General features: G+C 40.9%; 1 long non-coding RNA gene across 4 annotated transcripts; it reads left to right on the forward strand.

Annotated features, from left to right (window-relative positions):
- The first annotated feature begins 5236 nt into the window (after positions 1-5236).
- LOC144994421 (uncharacterized) lies at positions 5237-9653 on the forward strand. 4 transcript variants are annotated; one of them, XR_013657955.1, is made up of 7 exons: positions 5237-5861; positions 6096-6185; positions 6969-7051; positions 7328-7413; positions 7773-7884; positions 7993-8256; positions 9217-9653. It is a non-coding gene; the product is annotated as an uncharacterized LOC144994421 (long non-coding RNA). The 4 variants fall into 4 exon arrangements; XR_013657952.1 differs by having other exon boundaries at positions 5240-6185; XR_013657953.1 differs by having other exon boundaries at positions 5240-6185; positions 7343-7413.
- Positions 9654-21635: the final 11982 nt, after the last annotated feature.

The raw sequence follows: 21635 nt of genomic DNA on the forward strand, positions 1-21635 counted from the left end.
CCCTGCTCTGCAGCGCCTTTTGTTGATTTAATAAACCCCTTGCCCTGGAACCTTGAGCCTCCCGTCTCTGCATTTTGGGTTCTTCATGCTCACCAGCCCTCCCTACCTGACACACACATGAAGTATAAAATGAATCTTCATTTTACTGCTTAATTTTTAATTATTGGTTATAAATTCTGTTTCAATTATTAGTTTTTAATTTTTGTATGTTTATACAGTACAGACCAAAAGTTTGGACACACCTTCTCATTCAAAGAAATGGGAAGGTGTGTCCAAACTTTTGGTCTGTACTGTACATACAGTTATATCTGTTTGTTCATTAGACACACAGGTGTATTACTTAATTTTAGATTTCTGTCCACACGATCATCTTCCCAGGTCTGGGAATGACAGACCCAAAAGAAGTAAACCTTATGTAATGAAGGAAAATAGATCAACATTAGATCAACAACAGTGAGATGCTGCTCCATTGTTAGCATTAGTTAACCACATGCTTATCCACGCTTCCTGTACTTTGAGTGGCGCAGTTGTAAGGTTCGCTCACTTAGTTCCTAAATACACTCGCTCAGCTATCTTTGCGCTCTTTCAATTAATGGCAGCCATGAAACACCATACAGTTGTCTTAAAAAAATGATTCATCAAGTTTTTGTGGATTTAATTACACGAATCTGTTGTTTTGCATCCGAGTTTTTATTTGAATCCAACTATAATTTTACACAATGAATGGGAGAAAAGCAACAAATGCTAAACTATAATATCCTTATTTCCTTTTTATTTTAATTTCATTTATTTTTCAATTATTCTTTAATATCATTACATTTTAACATGTCACTTACAGAATGCACTACTTCATGGGAAATCAGGGTTTGATTCCCAAGGGGTTCTTCATCCAGTGAGGGTCCTTGGACAAGGCCCTACACACTACTGCCTACTATGTAGCTATGAAGGGACCAAAGCCTGGGTCTCCCTGTGCTGGTCCCCAGCCCGGATGAAATTCAGGGTTGTGACAGGAACGATTTCCGACGTAAAGCTCTCTCAAACCTCCTGTGCGAATAAGTGAAAACTGATTCACTAAAGCGAAATGTCAAAAGGTGAACAACACCTTAAGGTATGCATTTTACTTCCCCAAATTCTTTCTTAAGAAAACGTTATGAAACAGCATGGAAAAGTAGGTCTAAAGAATAAAAGAATTATAGACAAACAGTTGGTACCCCTCAGTTAAAAAAAGAAAGTCCACAATGCTCACTGAAATGACTTAAAGCGGTCAAAAGTAACAATAAATTAAAATTTATTGAATAATTAAATGATAAAAATCAGCCATTGCTTTTTAGTTGTTGATTAACAGAATCATTTTAAAAAACAAACTAATGAAATAGGGCTGGACAAAAATGATGGTACCCACAACTTAATATTTTCTTGCACAACCTTTTGAGGCAGTCACTGCCATGAAACAGCTTCTGTATTTGTCAATGAGCCTTCTGCACCTGTCCACAGGTATTTTGGCCCACTCCTCATGAGCAAACTGCTCCAGTTGTCTCCAATTTGTTTTCTCCAAATGGCGTGTTTCAGCTCCTTCCACAGATGTTCAATGGGATTCAGATCTGGGCTCATAGAAGGCCACTTCAGAATAGTCCAACGCTTTTCTCTTAGCCATTCTTGGGTGTTTTTGGCTGTGTGATTTGGATCGTTGTCTTGTTGGAAGACCCATGACCTGCGACTGAGACCAAGCTTTCTGACACTAGGCAGCACATTTCTATCCAGAATGCCTTGATAATCTTGAGATTTCATTTGACCTTGCACAACTTCAAGACACCCTGTGCCAGATGCAGCAAAGCAACCTCAAAACAGAACTGAGCCTCCTCCATGTTTCACAGTAGGGACAGTGTTTGTTTTCGTTGTATGCTTCATTTTTGAGTCTACGAACATAGAGCTGATGTGCCTTACCAAAAAGCTCCAGTTTTGTCTCATCTGTCCAAAGGGTATTTTCCCAGAAGCTTTATGGCTTGTCAACATGCATTTTTGCAAATTCCAGTCTGGCTTTTTTCTGATTTCCTTTCAACAGTGGTGTGCTCCTTGGTCGTCTACTGTCCCTTGGGTCTTAAACATCTGAATAAAATATGCCACTGTCTTAACAGGAACTTAAAACTGCTTAGAGATGGTTTTATAACCTTTACCTTTATGATGTTAGTCTATAATTTTGTTTCTAATGTCCTGGGACAATTCTCTCCTTGGCTTTCTGTTGTCCATGTTCAGTGTGGTACACACCTTTTCACCAAACAGCAACGTGACTATTTGTCTCCCTTTAAATAGGCAGACTGACTGATTATGGGTTTGAAAACAGCTGTGATGTCAATTAAAGGACATACCTGAGTTCATCATGACACCCAGGGTAAATATTTCTCAGTCTTTTATGGAGGTACCATCATTTTTGTCCAGCCCTATTTCATTAGTTTGGTTTTTTAATACTTTTGTTAATCAACAACTCAACAGTAATGGCTGATTTTGATTACTTAATTTTCAAACAATTTTAATTTATTGTTACTTTTGAACGTTTCAAGTCATTTCAGTGAGCATTGTGGACTTTCTGTCTTTAACTGAGGGGTACCATCAATTTTGTTTCCACCACTGTAATTTTCCACATTTTGCATTTTCTCCGACTTAAGTAATTCACTGTAACAAGATTAAAAATCAGAGACAGGATTAAAACAATGACAATAGTCATTTTAATGACAAAAATGAATCAGTAATTTACTTTCTTAAAATGCAAAAACAGTATCTCATACCTGTATGTGTATTTTTATATATTGATATATATGATAATATTTATATGTCTGATTTGCTGTGTTTGCTAAAGTAATCAAGATTTAATTTATACTAAAGTCTCTTCATTTTTGTTGATCATATTTGACAGATTAAATTTAACTCAACTTTTGTTCAAGTTATTTGGAAGCTAAATGTTTGTCACAAACAAGACAGACACGCACACACAGACCTACCAGTTTCAGCAACAAAATCTAGTTCAAAGCACTCCCTAGCTGCTTTGTAGTTGTATCAGTTTCATTTTTATGTATGATCATAAAAAGTCCCTGCATTTCGTAAGAATCACCACTGCTATGTTTTGCCTCCAGAAAAATAAACTGCATCCGTGATTGCTTAGTAACACACATATCTTAAACAGCACAAATAACTACAACTGAGAAAGGAATTGAAACAGACACAGCTCAATGAAGCAGATAATATTATGTAGTAGCTTTTGATTGGAAATCTTGAAAAAAAGGATAGGAGATCAAAACTAAGGTGTGGAAGCCAGGAGGGGCAGTACATTTCTTCAAGTTCTTGACCTGTTTTTCCTCATGGTCCGTCTCCAGGTTCAAAGCCTTTAAGGTCTTGCTTTTCAGCAAAGGAAGTCAGTTGAGCGCCTTCACGGAGGTGGGCACAGCGAGTCTGATGACATGCATGACAGTGGGAGTGAGGAAAATATGAACTCGGATCCTGCTGCGTCGTTCAGGGACTCGGCCAGCTGGTGCCCCAGAGGAGGCGACACTAGGAGAACCACAATATGCCAGAAGCTAGTTCTGCTGCACCGTAAAAGTGAGTTCTGAGAAACCTGATCCTGAGTGCTGATGTGCACGGCAGAGATGTTAGTCGACAGGGGAGAGGGCAGGGCTAAGACTGGGATTAGAGCAAATATTACTCCTAAAAAACACCACAATACAGGGTCTTGTTCAGCTCTGGTGGCTCCACTTAGCTGACCTACCATTGTGTAATCAATATTTAGTCATAACAGCCACACTGGGAGGTCACAACCTTTGTTGTTCACGGCTGGTTAGAGGTGATCCACTGAAAACTAAGAGTGATACTTTCAATGAAAAATCCTATTAAATGAATTTATCAATAGGAGATATTTCTGATACTGCATTACTCAAAACTAATTCTATTTTAAATTCACTTAACTGAATTCTATAAGAAAACATTTTTTTCTGTTTTTAATTAAAGTTCCTATGTTTTGTTACTTTGTGACAAAACCTTAAAGGTCATGCTGTCTTTATTACACTCAACATTTCATCTCTAAATCCATCTTCATTAAACACACAGGGAGGACAATAGCCTTCAGTGAACTCTTAACACTTAACATCCGGAGGCACAACAATATTGTAAAAGTGCAAATCTCTTTCCAAAATGGCCCCACGGTTAATAATTAAGCCATGACATTTTGGAGAGACACCAAAAAATCCATATGGAGAGATTTACTAACCTTTTGAATGGCTGGTGAGGGATGGTCGTTAATCCTGTGTTTGTTTGGGCCGTTTTGCTCCTCATAATAAAACTGTCAAAATAACACCAAAAGGCTGAGCGCCGCACAAAAGAATGTCTGCTTGCCGTTAAGTGTGCCGGAGCAGGAGGCTAATCAATGCGGTGCATATCAAAACTCAATTAGAGGAGCTCTGTCTCTGGAGGAATTGGACTGACAAATAGGAGAAACAAATCATATTCTTATGTAGCCGTATGGATCATCATCATGAGCTGATGATTGTGCTGCTGTTTCTTGCTGAGGTCAGTGACCTCTGACTTCTAAAAATAATAATTATTATGTAAGAGATGGCCAAGTAGTGAGTCAAAATTAAACAAACACCCTTCAGAAGTGCTCAACATAACATTGTGGCTCTTACTGAAAGGTTATGTATAGCTCAGTATAGTGGGCCACCATTAAACTAAAAAACGAAAAACATTTATAAGAATAAAGTCGTTTTATTAAAAGTATAAGGACGTTGAAAAGACTTTGCAGGAAACTGGGCCTCTTCAGAGAAAGAATTTGCCCCCCCAACGAGTGGATTTTTCACGGTTGTACCGTTTACATCGTCAGCAGTATAGTTGCAGAGAGCAAATGCAGTTTGGCACATGGATTCATATGATAAACTATGGAAGGTTTATTGAGTCATAATAATAATAAGTGTTGTGTAATTCTTAATTGACAATTCAATTTGAAATTTAATCATGTATTTTGAAAATGCATTTTTCATTTGACAATTCAATATGCAATTCAGGCTTGGAATATGAAAATACATTTTGCAGTTTATAATTTAATTTTAAAAATTACAATTTATTATGAAAATATTTAAAAAAGAAACCATTAAATGGCAACAACATCAATTGCATTTTTTTTTTTTTTTTAACTTGTCCTGTCCAACAGCTAGGCAAACAGATGAGAGCTGAGGGCCTCTTGTGTTTATGGAGTTATTTCAGTCTCAATAATCAGAAATGCACACAACCGGTTTCACAAATACACACGCTCCGGTTCACAAATGTCATTCTATGCAAACGTGAAAAATAAATTCGGAAATACACACCCTGTGTTTCACAAACACACACATTGTGTTTCACACATGCACACTAAATGTTTTACAAATGCACAATAAGTGTTTCTCACAAATGTGCACACTGTTTTTCACAAAAACATTTTAGACATTCACAATAAATGTATCAGAAATGCACAGTAAGTGCTTCACAAACGTGATTTTTAGGTACACATGTGATGTGAACTCACAGATCATTCGAATTGCAGACTGTGCATTCAAAATCCCGTTCTCGTTTGTGAATCTCCCCGTGTGTGTGAGAGATTTTTCTACGGTGAATATTGAGACTCATCTGACGGAGCGGGTCGACTAATCTCACCATTGGCTAGTGAATCTGTCAATCAAACTCATCGGCAAAGCAGGCGGGTTCGCTTTTAGCCAATCGAATGGCCCCTTACACTCTTCACTCTCAACTGACGAGGGAGGGAGCTGTTCAGCACAGCAGTTGGGAGGACGCGGGCGGCAAACATGGCGGAGAGTTCTTCCGAACGGGATCAGTCTCAGCCCGTAAGTAATGCACTTATTTGATTATTATTCCCTCGTTGTACATCCTGTAATGTTCTTGAATACTAAGTTGAAGCGTTCTCCTTAGCCAAGTGACATGTGTGAATGCTTTATAAACATTTCAGCCGAGTCGTTTGCAGAGTACCCCCACCGCTAATTAGCTTAGCTTTGCTTTGCCTGTGCGGTCATAGTTTTTTAATGGTTTTAAAGCGGGGGAGGACTTATGGTTTTGTCAAGTTTTACCAGCTCTTCACACAACACGAGTAACTACAACCAACCAGGGGCCTCGAAACTAGCCGGCTTTCGACTCAAGTTGTGTCTGCCTTTGTGGGTGAACTTCAAGCCGGTTTCGGTTCAAGCTAGCGCCTGTAGCCAATGATCTGTAGGTTCTACCATGATTCAGATAGAACTAAGGGGAAAAGCATGCCGGATTTACAGCAGCACAGAAAGTTTAATAAAAAGTATTGATTTAGAGACGGGGATTTGTTTAAACACTGATGCTATGCTATGCTAACTAGTTAGCTGTTCCGTGTGCTGCCTTTATGTAAACGCGAGCCGGGTTAAAGTTAGACACAGTCTTTTCACAACCCAGACTTTAAGATGGGGTGGATTGTGCAACAAAGTTAATTCATATGACATTCATGAAAACGGCATTTTTTAAATATAACAGACGTGAATCCACTGTTGAATGAAAGAAGCCTCATTAAGTTTCTAACGTTAGAACGCGTATTGTGCTGACCAGCCCTGTGAGATTGTGTCAGAGTGACAGCCACTAAATTCCCCGTATCTTTACTTTCAATGACGAAATGACAAGAATCCCAAACATTATGTTTTTAGGCTGTTTTGTAGTCGATAAGTAGTCACAGAAAGGGTGGATGGGAGAAATATGCTGTCAAGAGTGATTTGAGTAGAAGTTACTGTATTACACACAGGCTTCCTGTGATCAGTGTGATTGTTTATTTTTAACTCTGTTCTTTACTACAAGCTCAAATTATCATAGCAAGAGTGTTTTAAAAAATTCCCCTTTCAAATATTTGAAAATGATGTAATTTAATCTCAGACAGCTAAATGATCTAATCCATGTTTGTCGTGTTTTTATTTATTCTCCAGGAATTACTGAAGCGTGACAGCGTGACAATCTTTTGTTCCTCCTGACATCAGGCAATACAACTCTCTGGCAGGGCATCTTACAAGTAATTTCTTTCAATTTTACCCACTGATTTTCCAATTATTTACCTTTTTTTATCAATCTTTTTATTTTGTGATATTTCTATTTGTAATGCATGTGTGTTTATGTGTTTTTTTAAGATGGCCATTTTTAAAAAATGTCCTCAGGGATTATTAAATACCCTTCTATTTCATATTTTATCATCCTATTGTATTACTGTTTTACCTATCAATTGGGAATTTAGCATTTTTGCCCCTGTAAATATCTGTCAGTTGAAAGTATTTGTACTTGTATTCCATAGATCTTATACCTGAAGATAGCAGACAACAACTGTGCAGACTTGGCCTTCTTCAGTGACGCTGTGAACGTTTATGGCTTTCCTCTGAGGTATTCATGTTATTCATAAAGAAATATTTCATTCACATATCAGGCAGTATAAGCACTTGGTTATTTGTACAAAAATAAAATAACTTTTTTAGACTCCTCTGAAAACAAAGGCAACTCTAAAACTCTTTCCCCTCATGGATAACATTTTACACCCCCCCCCCCCCCCCCCCCTTAACAGTCTCTCTCACCTCAATGTTTCCCCCAGAGATACATGTAACCCACTCCTGCAATTTATCTAACCTAGAAATTCTACTTATTGGCATCATACATAAGAACATTACATTTTAAATTGATGTGTACCCTATTGGCGATGCATTTGTAATTATGTGTTTGAGACATGATTTTCATGTTATTGTCAGGGTGAGAGGAGATCACGGAGGAGAACATGTGGGCACAGCCGAGTAAATGCTCACAGTACGTAGAACTGACACAAACAGCTTCATTGCAGCAAAAGTGTACACACAATCAACGGTGAGTTGAACCTAGTTTTAGACGCTTTAATATATACATAAAAGTGAATGATGTATTAAAAATAAATCTGACAATATAATATTTCTTTTTGCTTTTTTCCAAATACAGGATTGAGCCCCTCTGGTGTGATGTCTTCATGAGTGTTACTGGTTTATATTACAACATCCTGCACTCTCCTGAGGACCAAGACTTGCTCAATATCAGTAACATCACGTATTCTGCTGCCACTATATTTTCCTACCACGCATTCAGGCCAGTTTGGATGTGTTTAGTGACGCGTGGGACAGCCATCCAATCAGGACGGAGCAAAGCATGACACCAAATCAGCTGTGGCAGTTGGGCTTGACCCAGAACCCTGTTTCTGATCCCCGGGTAAGTGCTTTATTTCAGTGTTTTTCAACCTTTGTTCTCTTGTTCCACGGTCTGACACCGGAATCTGTGGAAAGTTACACCGCTAAAGACGAGCTTTAGCTGGTATTTTTGTTAGAACTGAGAGACTTTACCAGCAGAATTAAGAACAAGGAAGTGAAGACTTTAACCACTTCTGATTGTCAGACTGATGACATGTGATTAAGCCTTCAAGAATGATTGGCGGAGACAGTTAAAGGGGCGGGACTTTTCCTTACACAGTTATAGCTGCAGCTAAATCGCGGCACCGTCAACCTTATCAAAATGTATTTTATAGAATTAAATAAACACAAAGAAAAAGTCATTTTAAGATCTCTCATATTCTTAACTACTCAGTGTTTTATCAGTGCCTGTTTGGATGAACAAAGAGCTGATTTCCTGGAGATGGGAAATGGTTTTAGATCAGTGAAGTAGGGCAATTCCCCACGGCACACTTGACCATCTCCCACGGCACACTATTGTGCCGCGGCACACACACTGGTTGAAAAACACTGCTTTATTTAATCTCACTGTACTGGACAACTGATTTGTGTGCAGTTCGACTAAAGTGGAAAGTATCAAGAACAGTATGATGAAATCACAATGACTACAAGGAATTTTCATCAAAAATGAATGAAAAGTATTATTGTTGTGTGGTGCAAACAATTTCCCTAAATTGTTTGTTTGTAGGAAGAATAGCACATCTGCAAGTTCAAAATGCATCACAATGCATGGCATTATGAGCCATCATATGTACTAATGTCACTACTTTGTTAAGGATCACTTATTTGCAAATTATAATCAGTTATGGAGATATGAGGTCTGCCTGCCAGCAACAATATAAGTTATTATTAGTGGGTGTCTGTTCCTACATAATCTAAAACACAAAAAAAAAACAGTGCTGTTCATAAACAGTTTTTTTTTTTTTTTTTTTTTTTTTGTCAGGGTATGCTGGTTCCAGAGATTGAATGGGAGGAGAGTGGATCCATGGCTGAACCTCATCCTGGGATCAATGTCCTGGTATGGGACAGTCACCTTTTGGGTCCACAAATGTTGGAACTGCAAGACGACATCAACCCATTGTTTAATTCAGACCGTTTGGGAGTGGAATTACATCTTTACTGTCCCGTTTGTTTAGAACTTAATTTAGGCGACATAATTACATACAGAAGAAGAGAGACTGAGGGGAGGAAGACAGAGTTCAAATCAATACTGCTGTATTGTTCAAGGGACTTCATTGTATGTAAGGAAGTTATGAAAATTAGTTCCAGTTTAAATAAAATTCAAATCAGTAGAGATCCCACATTTGCTTAAATTTTGATGTTTTAATCTGTCCATGTTTTCTCTGAATTTTACTCTGCAATAAAGGGTGAATGTTTGCACTTTGTTGTTCTATGACCATCTTTTGTTGTGTAGTATTTAACCAGCTATAAAACCCAGAGAGATGAGGATCTTTTTTGCAAGGGTGACCTGGTCAAGAGGTGTATATGTATATGGTTACAATATAAAATCAATGACATTTGTGTTATTAAAAAAGTAAAATTAAGGTCCAGCAAAGTGACTTCGGGCTGAGCAGGGGAGGTGTATTGGGTATCTGTGATTGACAGTGAGATGAACTTGAGGTAATGTAGTCCCACTGCGTGGTACGGAGCAAAGTGATGCCAGTTTCTCCACAAAACCTTCTGTGGAAGTTGCAGATTTTTCTCCTCCACCTTCATATGATCCAAACCGTGTCTGAGTGTTGAAATGACGCTAGCATGAAAGCTAAGAGAATAACGTACAAACGATCCCGAGTGAAACGTTCATTGTAAATCCCACGACCAGTACAGAGTTCGATGGATTCTATGTCAACTGCATTCAACCACTGTTGCCTTGCTCCCAGGTCCACTGAAAAGTTGCACAAGCCAGTCATTTTTGACAACCGAAGGCAATAAACCGACAAGCCATGCTAGGGCTAACACGCTAACGACCGACTGGTACAGAATCAAATATGGGCGGGGCTTTTGCCACCTGCAGAAAGCGTAGAGAAAGTGTAAGGGGCCATTCGATTGGCTAAAAGCGAACCCGCCTGCTTTGCCGATGAGTTTGATTGACAGATTCACTAGCCAATGGTGAGATTAGTCGACCCGCTCCGTCAGATGAGTCTCAATATTCACTGTAGAAAAATCTCTCACACACACGGGGAGATTCACAAACGAGAACGGGATTTTGAATGCACAGTCTGCAATTCGAATGATCTGTGAGTTCACATCACATGTGTACCAAAAAATCACGTTTGTGAAGCACTTACTGTGCATTTCTGATATATTTATTGTGAATTTCTAAAATGTTTTTGTGAAAAACAGTGTGCACATTTGTGAGAAACACTCATTGTGCATTTGTAAAACATTTAGTGTGCATGTGTGAAACACAATGTGTGTGTTTGTGAAACACAGGGTGTGTATTTCCGAATTTATTTTTCACGTTTGCATAAAATGACATTTGTGAATCGGAGCGTGTGTATTTGTGAAACCGGTTGTGTGCATTTCTGATTATTGAGACTGAAATAACTCCATATGTGTTGGACATATTTTATTTTAACAAGAGGGGTTATTCATCTTCAGACAAACCAAAGGTATGTCTGAATAAACCCCTTTTGTAATTGAGGCCAAACTTTATTAATTTCAATCATGTTTGAAAATCTTTGGTGTTGGACCGGACGGAAAAAGAAAGGAGGGAAGAAGAGAGAGGGACGTAAGAGAGAGGGGGGGGTAGGAGGGTGATAATCGGAGGGGAAAGGGGGTAAGACCATGAAGCAGCATAGAGCAGACAGGCTTACTGGTTGTTTATCGTTACGGTACGGTTCAAATGTAGTACAAAAAGGGCGGGGCCTGTTCACACAGACTCAAATATTATCAACACACCTGCTAGCCGCAAAAATGTCCACATGTCAACATGCACACAAAACAGATAGTGTTCACGAACGCATACCTATGCCTTTAAACCAACTAGTGTGAAATCTTTCATTCATTCAATCATGCAAACTATTAGTGCAAAGGTGAGCCAACACCTGTGCTCAGGTGAGTGTTTATGTTCTTCTAAAATGGATGGTGGAATGTGAAAAGAAGGAGGAGGAGCGCCCAGCCACCCCCACACCCATACCCCCGCCACAGCAGCAGTGGCAGCCGGAATTCCCCCAACGCCACACGGGAACAGGCAGGGAACAACCGCCCCCCGGGCGACCAAGACCGCCACCCAGGCCAGGGCCAGCAGGACCGCCGTGAGGCCCCCAGAGCCAGAGAGCAGGGAGGCGCAGAGAGAAAGAGAGCGCCGCCCCAGCCCAGCCAGGAAAGCAGCCCCCCGCCGCGCCGGAAGAGCCCAACGCAGGGCCCCACCGGAGAGGGACGCCCACAGCCCCAGACGAGCACCCCACCACCACCCAGGAGTTGCGGGCATCCCCCCGCCCCGACCCCAGGTACGAGCCAGGACCCCCCAAGGGAGACCCGCTCCGCACTCCAGGCAGCCACCCACCCGGCCCACGGTTGGTCCAGGTAGGAGCAAGGCAGGGGCCCGCCGCCCCCGCCCAGGAGGGGGGAACCCCGGGGAAAAAAGGGCGGCCCACAAGGGGTGTTATAAATATGGCCCGACCAGGCTCGGCCATGTTGGAAGTTTGGCGGGGCCCAGCGCCCAGGGGCAAGGACCAGGACCCACCCCCCAGGGACACGAACACCCCCGGCTCTGGTGTAATATGAACCCCCCCACCGCGCGGAGAGAGCACCGCCGGGCCCAGGGAGCCGGCACCCAAGGGACACGGCCGCCATCGCCAAGGGGCCCACACCCCCCACCAGGGAAGGGGTAGGGGACAGATGGACCCAGGTCCCACCTTCCTTGTAAAATGTGTGTGCGTGTATGGGTGCTTGAGAGGGTGTTTGTGTGCATGTGTGTGTGTTTATGTTTGAATGTATATATTGAAAGGGGAGGGGTGTGTGTACTAAGGGGGGTGCAGTTAAAATTGGCGAGTAGGGCACTAAGGGGACATCTCCTGATTACTCACAGTGATGTCCCCTCACCCTCCACACCAAGGGGCCCTAAATGTCTAAGGTGCGGTTAAAATTGGCGGGTAGGGTGCCAGGAGGACATCTGCTGCTTGCTTGCAGTGATGTCCAAGCACCCCCCCTACCAAGGACCCTACATGTCTAAGGTGCAAATAAAACCGAAAGAGGGGGGGCCCACTCCATACGGCAACCATAGGAGGGGGGCCACTCCCAAGTAGCCCCCCCCCAAGGCGCATCGCAGGCTAGACCCCCCACCCCCTCACCCTAATATGAGGTTATATAAGGAAGGGGGTAAGTTGGGGACAGCTGGTAGACTGTCCCCCGGTGGTCAAACAGCCGTCCCCCAGCCCACCCCCAGCAAAGGGGCCAGGGCCACCCAGCCCAGGGGCCCACCCCCGGAGGCGCCGACACCCTAGGCCCGGCACCACCCGCCCCACACAGAGAGAGAGGAGCCAGAAAGCGTCGCCCCCCCCCCGGAGCAAGCCCAGGCCCCCACCCCCAGACGCCGGCCCTGGAAGAGCTCTGGTCAGGCCTCGACGGGACCGAGGAGGCCAACCGGCCGAGGCAACCACTGATTGCCTCAGCGGAGACCCCGACCCGTTAGCCCCCCCGACCCGTACTAATAATGGGCCCCCCCTCCCCCCCAGAACGCCCCCCCACAGGACAGGGCCGACAAGCCCCCCACCCCACCATTGCATTTTTAAAATACCATGGGTTTTTGATTTCATGGTTCTACCCTGATGAGCGTCTGACAGTTTGCATTACAATTTTTATTTTTACATATATAAAGCATAATGCTATGCAAATAAAATTGCATTGCACAAAGGGGGCGCTGTTTTGCAATTCCATTTAAACCTTGATACAAAAACACCAAAGCATTAGATTTGAAGTCATTTTAAAATAAATTTTAAGCAAACCATTGAATTGTAAACTTAAAATGCAATTGATTTTAATAATTTTTTTTCTATCTGCCTTTTCAAATTGCATGATCAAATTACAAATTGAATTGTCAATTGAGAAATGCATTTTACTTTAAATAATGACTCAATGCAACTTCTATAATAAACTGAAGGCCTGTGGCATCACCATAAATGGCTGCATTGATTTGTTTGGCACATAATGTGGATGGAGGCTTACACAACCAACTTTATTTTTGAAAAAGCGAAGCAAATCATAATTTAAACTATTTTAGTAAATTTTAATTTTCACATCCTTCTACCACTTTATTCTTGTATATGCATTTCATTTTTATCTTTTATGGTGGCCCTAATAGTCTGCCGTAGTTTACTGGTTCATAATTTGACCAAACAGATAATTAATGTAACGTAGGCTAAAATTAAATTGAAAGTATATACATTAAAAAATGTCCATGCTGACTTTAAAACCACTCAGCGGATCCTAAGAGTCTACAGTGAAATTGGTTCAGTTGACAGGATGTGTGCCAAAGACATAATTCCTCAAGGTTTGGTTTAGACTTCTGTTGACTTACAGATTTACTGTCCTCGCTCCACTCTCCGTGTACACTGGCAAGTGATTTATCCCCCTCACAGGCGGGTTTTGTCAAACCATATACATGTATACAGTTAACAGCTCAAGTATATCTACTCTGCAACATCAGAGTTGAACTCCAGTCAGACAGAACTTGTGAGTGAGTCTTTCTTCCTCAGGTTACTCCAATAAAACCAGTTATTTAAAAAATGCAATGCACTTTTTGAAGACATGATTTAGACCTTTTGGAGACACAGAGAAAATTGTGTTTAATGTACCCACGAGGGGGCCCAAGCCAGGGTCTCATTGTGCCGGTCCCAAGCCCGGATAAATACAGAGGATTGTGTCAGGAAGGGCATCCGATGTAATATCTTTGCCAAACTAAATAAGTATGAAAGCGTTTCTGTTGCATAATTAAAAATAAAAGTCAATACCAGAAATGCTTTTTCAGTTTAAGAATGAAGCTGCATTCGTTGACTCAAGTTTTAAATTAAAAAGCAATCCGCCAAACCGCTTTTTCGTTTTCTTCACCGCTATTTTGTCACTTAGGCAAAATGATAAAGAAAATGGTGTTTGACATTATATTTTCCAAAGGTTCTCTAGTACATGTGTAACAAAATTCAATTAGAAATATCTAAGTTGACAATTAAAATGGATTAACAGAAATGGTTTTTCATGTTCACAATGTAACTGCATCAAATGACTCAAAAATTCAAAAAAAAAAAATCAACCCTTCAAAATGTTTTTTCACCTCGGTGTGGCAGGTGCTCCGCACGAGTGAACCATGTCTCTGATCAGTGCAGCTGGACTCGTAACTTCGTGTTTGCAGGCGGGGGAAGGTGCTTTGTCACGATGTGTGCTCCGGAGGAGGCTTCGGACCACAGTCCGTCCAGCTGCTTGGTGTCAAAAGTGGGATTAACACAGACGGCGCTTCATGTAGCGATCAGGCTAAAAAAATTAGCTGGTAGCTCTTCCCATACGCGGCACGGTGCGTTCACGGACCTCCAGTACAGAGAAGCTTAGTGGAACCCCAACAGCCACCCAGCCTAACTTAGTCCGCTACTATATTTTCATGAGAAAATAAAACCCACCTAACCTAAATTACGGGTCCCTGGCCAAAGCCATCTTTACCTGCAATTTAGAACCAAAACCGTCCAATCTGAACAATTAACAACATCTATTCAACAGAAAAAATAACATACAGGCTGAGACTGCAAGAGGCACAATTACACCGAAAATGGGAAAAATGGACACTTTACAACAAATTGACATAAAAGGCATCTAGATTTGACCCTTGTTTTTGATTGTTGTTGTGGTTTGTATTTTGTTTACATGTAACAAAAACGAATAAAAATAAAGTAATACAAAAAAAAAAAAAAAAAAAACGCCCAATCTGGCAGCACTGTTTGCAGGTAGTCTAACAACACAGTAGAAGAGTGAGCACTGACGTAATCACACCTTCCTTCTGGAAATGCTGACTGGAATTGAATTATGATACACTTTTTGAGAGGGAGATGTGAAAACGAAAATGCCATCCCCTTGTCATGGCAAGCTAGGCAAGACAGACCCAGATGTTGGAACCCGGAAGGAAAACACAGGTGAGTAAGATGGTAAGTAAAGGGTTTTAAATTATTCAAGCAGGAGAGCAGACTAATCTCTGATGTTCTGGCAGAGAGGTGGTGGTGAGCAGGACATTATGAAGGCAGCTGCACCAGTGTAGGGCATTAGATTGATTTGGACTTGGTGGTGGAATGAGGAGGTGTAGGAGTGTATATAGAGTCAAAGGCTAGGTAAGAAGAAGTGGGACACTGAGAGAACTGCGGAGAGTAGACAGGAGTACAGGGAGATGCAGCGTAAGTTGAAAGTTGAAGTGTTAAAGGTCTAACAAAAAAGGGACTTATGCTCACTTGTATGAGGGCTGAAAGTCAGGAGTTCTCTAGGAATGACAGATAAGTTCAAGGTGGAGGTAGGCTTACATCAGGGATCAGCTATGAGCCTCTTCTTATTTGCAATAGTGATGGACAGGCTGACAGATGAGGTTAAAAAGGAATCACCATGGACTTTGATGTTTGCAGATGATATTGTGATTTGTAGGGAACAGGTGGAGGAAAAGCTAGAGAGGTGGAGATTTGCTCTGGAAAGGAGGGCCATGATGGTTAGCCGCACTAAGATTGAGTACATGTGTGTGAATGAGAGGGACTTAATTAAAGAAAGGGAGAATTTTAAGTATCAAGGCTCAACAGTCCAATGGAGAGTGTGAAAAAGAAATAAAGAAGTGAGTTCAGGCAGGTTGGAATGGGTAGAGAAAAATGTCATGTGTGACGTGTAAAAGAAGGGTTTCTGCTCAAATCAAAGGAAACGTACAAAACTGTGGTGAAGGTGTACAAAACAGAGATGAAGATGCTGAGGTTCTCTTTTGGAGTGACCAGGGTGGAAAGGATCAGGAATGAATACATCAGAGGGACAGCACATGTTAGAGGTTCCAGAGATAAAGTCGGACAGAGCAGACTGAGATGGTTTGGATATTTCCAGAGGAGAGATGGTGATTGCACTGGTAGAAGGATGCTGAGTCTAAAACTTTCAGGCAAGAGCTTTAGAGGAAGACCAAAGAGGAGGTTTATGAATGCAGTGAAGGAAGAAATTAAGGTACTGTGTTTGGTGTTGTACTGGTGTTTAGAAGCGGTTTGCACTTCTATGAAAGAAAAAAGACATGATCCATAAATCACTAACAAATCCTAGTCTATGATTGGTAAAAGTTATATGTGGTTTAACTTTCCACAGTGCATTTTGTTGTTGAGCCCAAAAACCATTTTTAAAATGTGCGTAACTCAGCGTTAACGGGAACGTTTTGAACACAGAAGCAAACACAGGTGTTTGCATAGACTTTTTATTGGAAGTGGCCACTTAAACAAGAGCTGACGAGGGCAGTGTGAACATAGCTTCACCCAAAAAACAAAAAAGGTTGATTGTTTTGTGCAGCACAGCTTTGTAATTCTCACCTCCACCTGGCTGCTCAAAGAGTTTTGTAATAACGAAATCTTCAAGTTTCAATTTGCACAAAGCCAATTTTGACATGGGTCCTTAATTGTTTTTTAAGTTGGTCCTGTCATGATTTGAACTTGTCTTGTTTTTGGTCCTTGTTCTGTCTTGTTTCTGTTTCCTGTTTTATTTTGAAAGTCTCCTGTCTTGTCTGTTTTCTTGAGTTTTACTTCCTTTGGTCCCCATCAGCCCTGATCGTGTCCACCTGTGTCTTGTCTGCCCTGTCTGTATATAAGTCTGGTCTCTGCCTTCCTCCAGTGTTGGTCCATTAGTTACCCCTGTTATGGTGTTCATGTCTTGCTGTCAAGTCCCTTGTTCCTCGCCACGCCACAGTGAGTTTTCGTTTGGGTTCTGTCATCCTGCTCTGCAGCGCTTTTTGTTTGTTCTTTTGGTGTATTAAAACCCACTAGCCCTGATCCTTGCCTCCTGCCTCTGCATCTGGGTCCAACCGGCTTTCGAGCCTCCTCACCGTGACAGGTCCAGCAGCAAACTTGACTCAATCAATGGATATTGTTTTTTAACCCATCAGATCTCATTTTAATCAGTCCACAGTGAAGCCTATTTTAAGTTTGATGGGCTAGAGCTCCGTTTTAGATGATAGTTTTGTTTTAGATGCTTTAACTGGAGATAACAACTTAATGATCCTTTAGTGGATGAAAAGGTACATTAAGGTTTGTAAGGAAAAGTTGCCAAATGGCTGTCAACTGCCTCTTGGGCCACAGCTTTCACAGACCTGAAGTTTGCTGTGGTTTCTGTGTTGAAAAAAATAAAAAAAATAACAGTAATTCAGTAAAGGAATTAATAGAAATGTATCAAAAATAAATACATTTACTAAAACTCACAATTTGACATTACATAACAACACACCATACAGCACAAGTACTTCAAAGCACAATTCAATCGCTTTTAATGCTAAACAGGTCCCCAACCTTGGAACCAAAAAAACAGTCCCTTATAATGAATTACACTTTCTCCTCTGTGTTTCACTGTTGAACCAAAGATTTCAAGTCTGGATTCATTTGTCCACAACACCTTCTCCCAGTCTTCAGTGGTCAAGTAACCTTGTTTTTTTTTTCTTTGGCAAGCCACTTTGTCTCATTTTTTCACATCTCAACAATGTCTTTCTTTCTGTAACTCATCCTGTCAACCCTGCAGCTCGTAGTTTTCATTTAGACCACTGTTAGATTGCGCATGAAGCTGTAGCCCTGTGAGTTAGCTATCATCTACATGTTAACCCTCAGAGAACCAGTCCTCTGATTCATTTGTGACTTCAGGAATGTAGATCTCTTTCTGTCAAAGTTTGTGGGTTATTTTTTGATAGTAAAAAAGGGGTTGTCATGGACACCTTGACTTTTTGCTACAGTTTTTCAGTAAAATAAATCAACAATTTTCAGTAATCTGATGCCATATCTCATTTCCACAGTTATTTGGCTATTTCTTGCCATTTTTAAAATGACACATCGCTTTCAGCTGTACTATGCTCAGTGGAAGCAGACAAGGATGTGGAAGTACAATGTGTTCCAGCATGGCGTTGATGCAGACAAATAAGCTTGAGTCATTAAGAACAGAGGGAACACCTCCAAGAAAGAATTGAAATACTTGATCAACCTGTTATTAAACAAACTGTTTGAAGTTGTTATTTATTCATGTTGCCTTTTGTGCAATTCTGAAATTCATAAAAATATCCAGCCATGTATAACACAACTTATATTTGTGCAATTTCAAGCTTTTGATTCAACTTGATTCAACCCCCCCCCCCCCCCCCCCCCCGCACACACAATAAACATTTAAATGAAGGCTGGCTGTAAAAATTTTTATTTTGAGTGTTAGCTTCTCCCTATTGTCCTAAATAAGACACAGAAAGACAATGATTGATAAAATCATATTAGTCAGACAACTCATGCATTAAAGAATTATTTATTTTCTAGAATTCTTTTAGTTTGGCATAGGGCTCCGTTCAGATACAATAAAAACAAGGTCTTCCATAAAAAATAAAATAAAAAAAACTTTGGGTATAAAACTACCCCTAACGTAGCTCACATGTGGGAGCCGGGGAGGAGGGTGGGGGCGACAAATGCAAAATGCAGCGCACGCGGAAATGGATGACAGAGGATGTAAAGCACATGCCTGGTTCTTTAAATAGGTCGCAGAACAGGTGAGTTAATTGGGCTGAACAGTCCATTGTGAGGTGTAAACAGGTTATCACTCCAATGAGCTGCCTGGAATTCTTCCAAGGTCGTTCATTCTATTCATCTTTTTCAAGGGTACTTGCTTACACCCTGTTCTCTGTAAATACCATTTATAGAAGAGGCATAGAAATACTTGCAATCCTTTCTAATAGTTAAGGACTATCCAACAATTTATTGTTTTTTTTGTTTTTCTAAAATGATCTATTCAGACTTTCATTGTCAGTTGTGACTGACTAAAACTAAGATATTTAAGAAGAAAACATCAGGGATCGTAAATCATATCACAAATTGACATTGGTACTGGACATCTTCCACACCAGGTTATAAAAATATATTTTTCTCCTTTAAACTCTGGATTTTGAGAGAAAATTACTGTGTTTTTACTACACTTTTAAAAATAAAATAATATTACACTTAGCTTTAGTCTACTCCTCTACTCAGTGATCAGTTTTAAAGGTGTAAATGGGAAATACTTATATAGTGCTTTTCTGGCTTCTTATAAAAGGCCCAAAGCACTTTACAGTCACAGTCCCATTTACCCATACATTCACACACTGGTGGTGGCTCTGCTGCCAAACACTTGCACCACCAGAGGCATGGTGGGATTCAGTGTCTTGCAAAGCAGGAATCAAACCTGCAATCTCACGATCATGGGTTGACTGCCCTACCGCTGCACTACGGACGCCCGGTGCAATACACATATGTGCACCTTACTATAAAACAGAGGTAGAATCATTATATGTCTTGAAGTTTCTAGGAATGTCTGTGGATAAAAACTCCAAACAAGATCCTAAGACTTAAGTTTTTTATTTTTTTGTGGTCTATTTAGTCTTGCTTTTCCGGAAGCCAGGGGGGTCGCCCCCTATTGACACTACAAATGTGGCAGCAGACATTTACAAGATTTTTACGTCTCAGAGTTTGAACCTTTCCTTGTGTTAGGGATAAGCAAGCAGGACATTAATGGGATGTGGCTGCAGTTTATTCTAAAAAAAAAATCATTGGGATAAGTACTATGAGTGTGTCTTGTGATGGCAGAGATTTACATGTAGATTATGTATCACTATTAAGGGCTGTTTTCAATGACTTCACAAAAAGCCAACTCTGCAATGTCCCTGGTGCCTAGGGTCAGAAACAGCGCAGGATTTTGAATTCCAACATCAAGGGAGAGGCTCCTGGAGGTTAGGAGTACTGGCTTTTGTTAGACCTTAAGGTCACCATTCCTTCAGCTTATGCCCCTGGCATTACTTTCCTCCTTGACTTCAAACACCCTGGCTACATTCCTAGCCCATGTACCAATAAGCACTAATAATGCAGAAAAATGAAAACCAAAACAGATGGACTCCAATAGTGAAGGGGATTATTCAGCTCTATTCGGGTCTTTGTTTGTTCCCCTGAGCACTGAGAGGTGAATCCCACACAACCCTTTTCTCTGCGCAGGAATCGAGGCTGGAGATGGATAAACTGGCAGGAAAATTCGTTATATGTCTTAGCGATGAAAAAGCTCAAATGTTGTTTTATTCAAGATCAATCCTTATACTGGCACATTAAATTTAATTACATTTTTGAATATACAGTGGTGGACAAAACTGTTGGTACCCCTCAGTTAAGGAAAGAAAGTCCACATTGCTCACTGAAATGACTTGAAATGTTTAAAAGTAACGATAAATTAAAATTAATTGAAAATTAAACAATCAAAATCAGCCATTACTTTTGAGTTGTTGATTAACAGAATTATTAAAAAAAAATGTAATGAAATAGGGCTGGACAAAAATGATGGTACCCAGAACTCAATATTTTGTTGCACAACCTTTTGAGGCAATCACTGCAATTAAAGGGTTTCTGTATTTGTCAATGAGCCTTCTGCACCTGTCGACAGGTATTTTGGCCCACTCCTCATGAGCAAACTGCTCCAGTTGTCTCAGGTTGGATGGGTGTCTTCTCCAGATGGCATGTTTCAGCTCCTTCCACAGATGTTCAATGGGATTCAGATCTGGGCTCATAGAAGGCCACTTCAGAATAGTCCAAAGCTTTTCTCTAAGACATTCTTAGGTGTTTTTGGCTGTGTGATCTGGATCTTTGTCCTGTTGGAAGACCCATGACCTGCGACTGAGACCAAGCTTTCTGACACTAGGCAGCACATTTCTATCCACAATGCCTTGATAATCTTGAGATTTCATTTGACCTTGCACAACTTCAAAACACCCTGTGCCAGATGCAGCAAAGCAACCCCAAAACAGAACTGAGCCTCCTCCATGTTTCACAGTAGGGACAGTGTTTGTTTTCGTTGTATGCTTCATTTTTGAGTCTACGAACGTAGAGCTGATGTGCCTTACCAAAAAGCTCCAGTTTTGTCTCATCTGTCCAAAGGATTTTTTCCCAGAAGCTTTGTGGCTTGTCAACATGCATTTTTGAATATTCCGGTCTCGTTTTTTTATGATTTCCTTTCAACAGTGGTGTCCTCCTTGGTCGTCTCCCATGAAGTCCACTCTGGCTCAAACAACGATGAATGGTGTGATCTGACACTGATGTACCTTGATCTAGGAGTTCACCTTTGATGTCTTTGGAGGTTGTTCTGGGCTCTCTGGATACAGTTCCAACCATCTGTCTCCTCAAT

Source organism: Oryzias latipes, chromosome 9 (assembly GCF_053564925.1).
Source record: "Oryzias latipes strain Hd-rR chromosome 9, Olatipes_Hd-rR_3.1".
NCBI lineage: Eukaryota > Metazoa > Chordata > Actinopteri > Beloniformes > Adrianichthyidae > Oryzias > Oryzias latipes.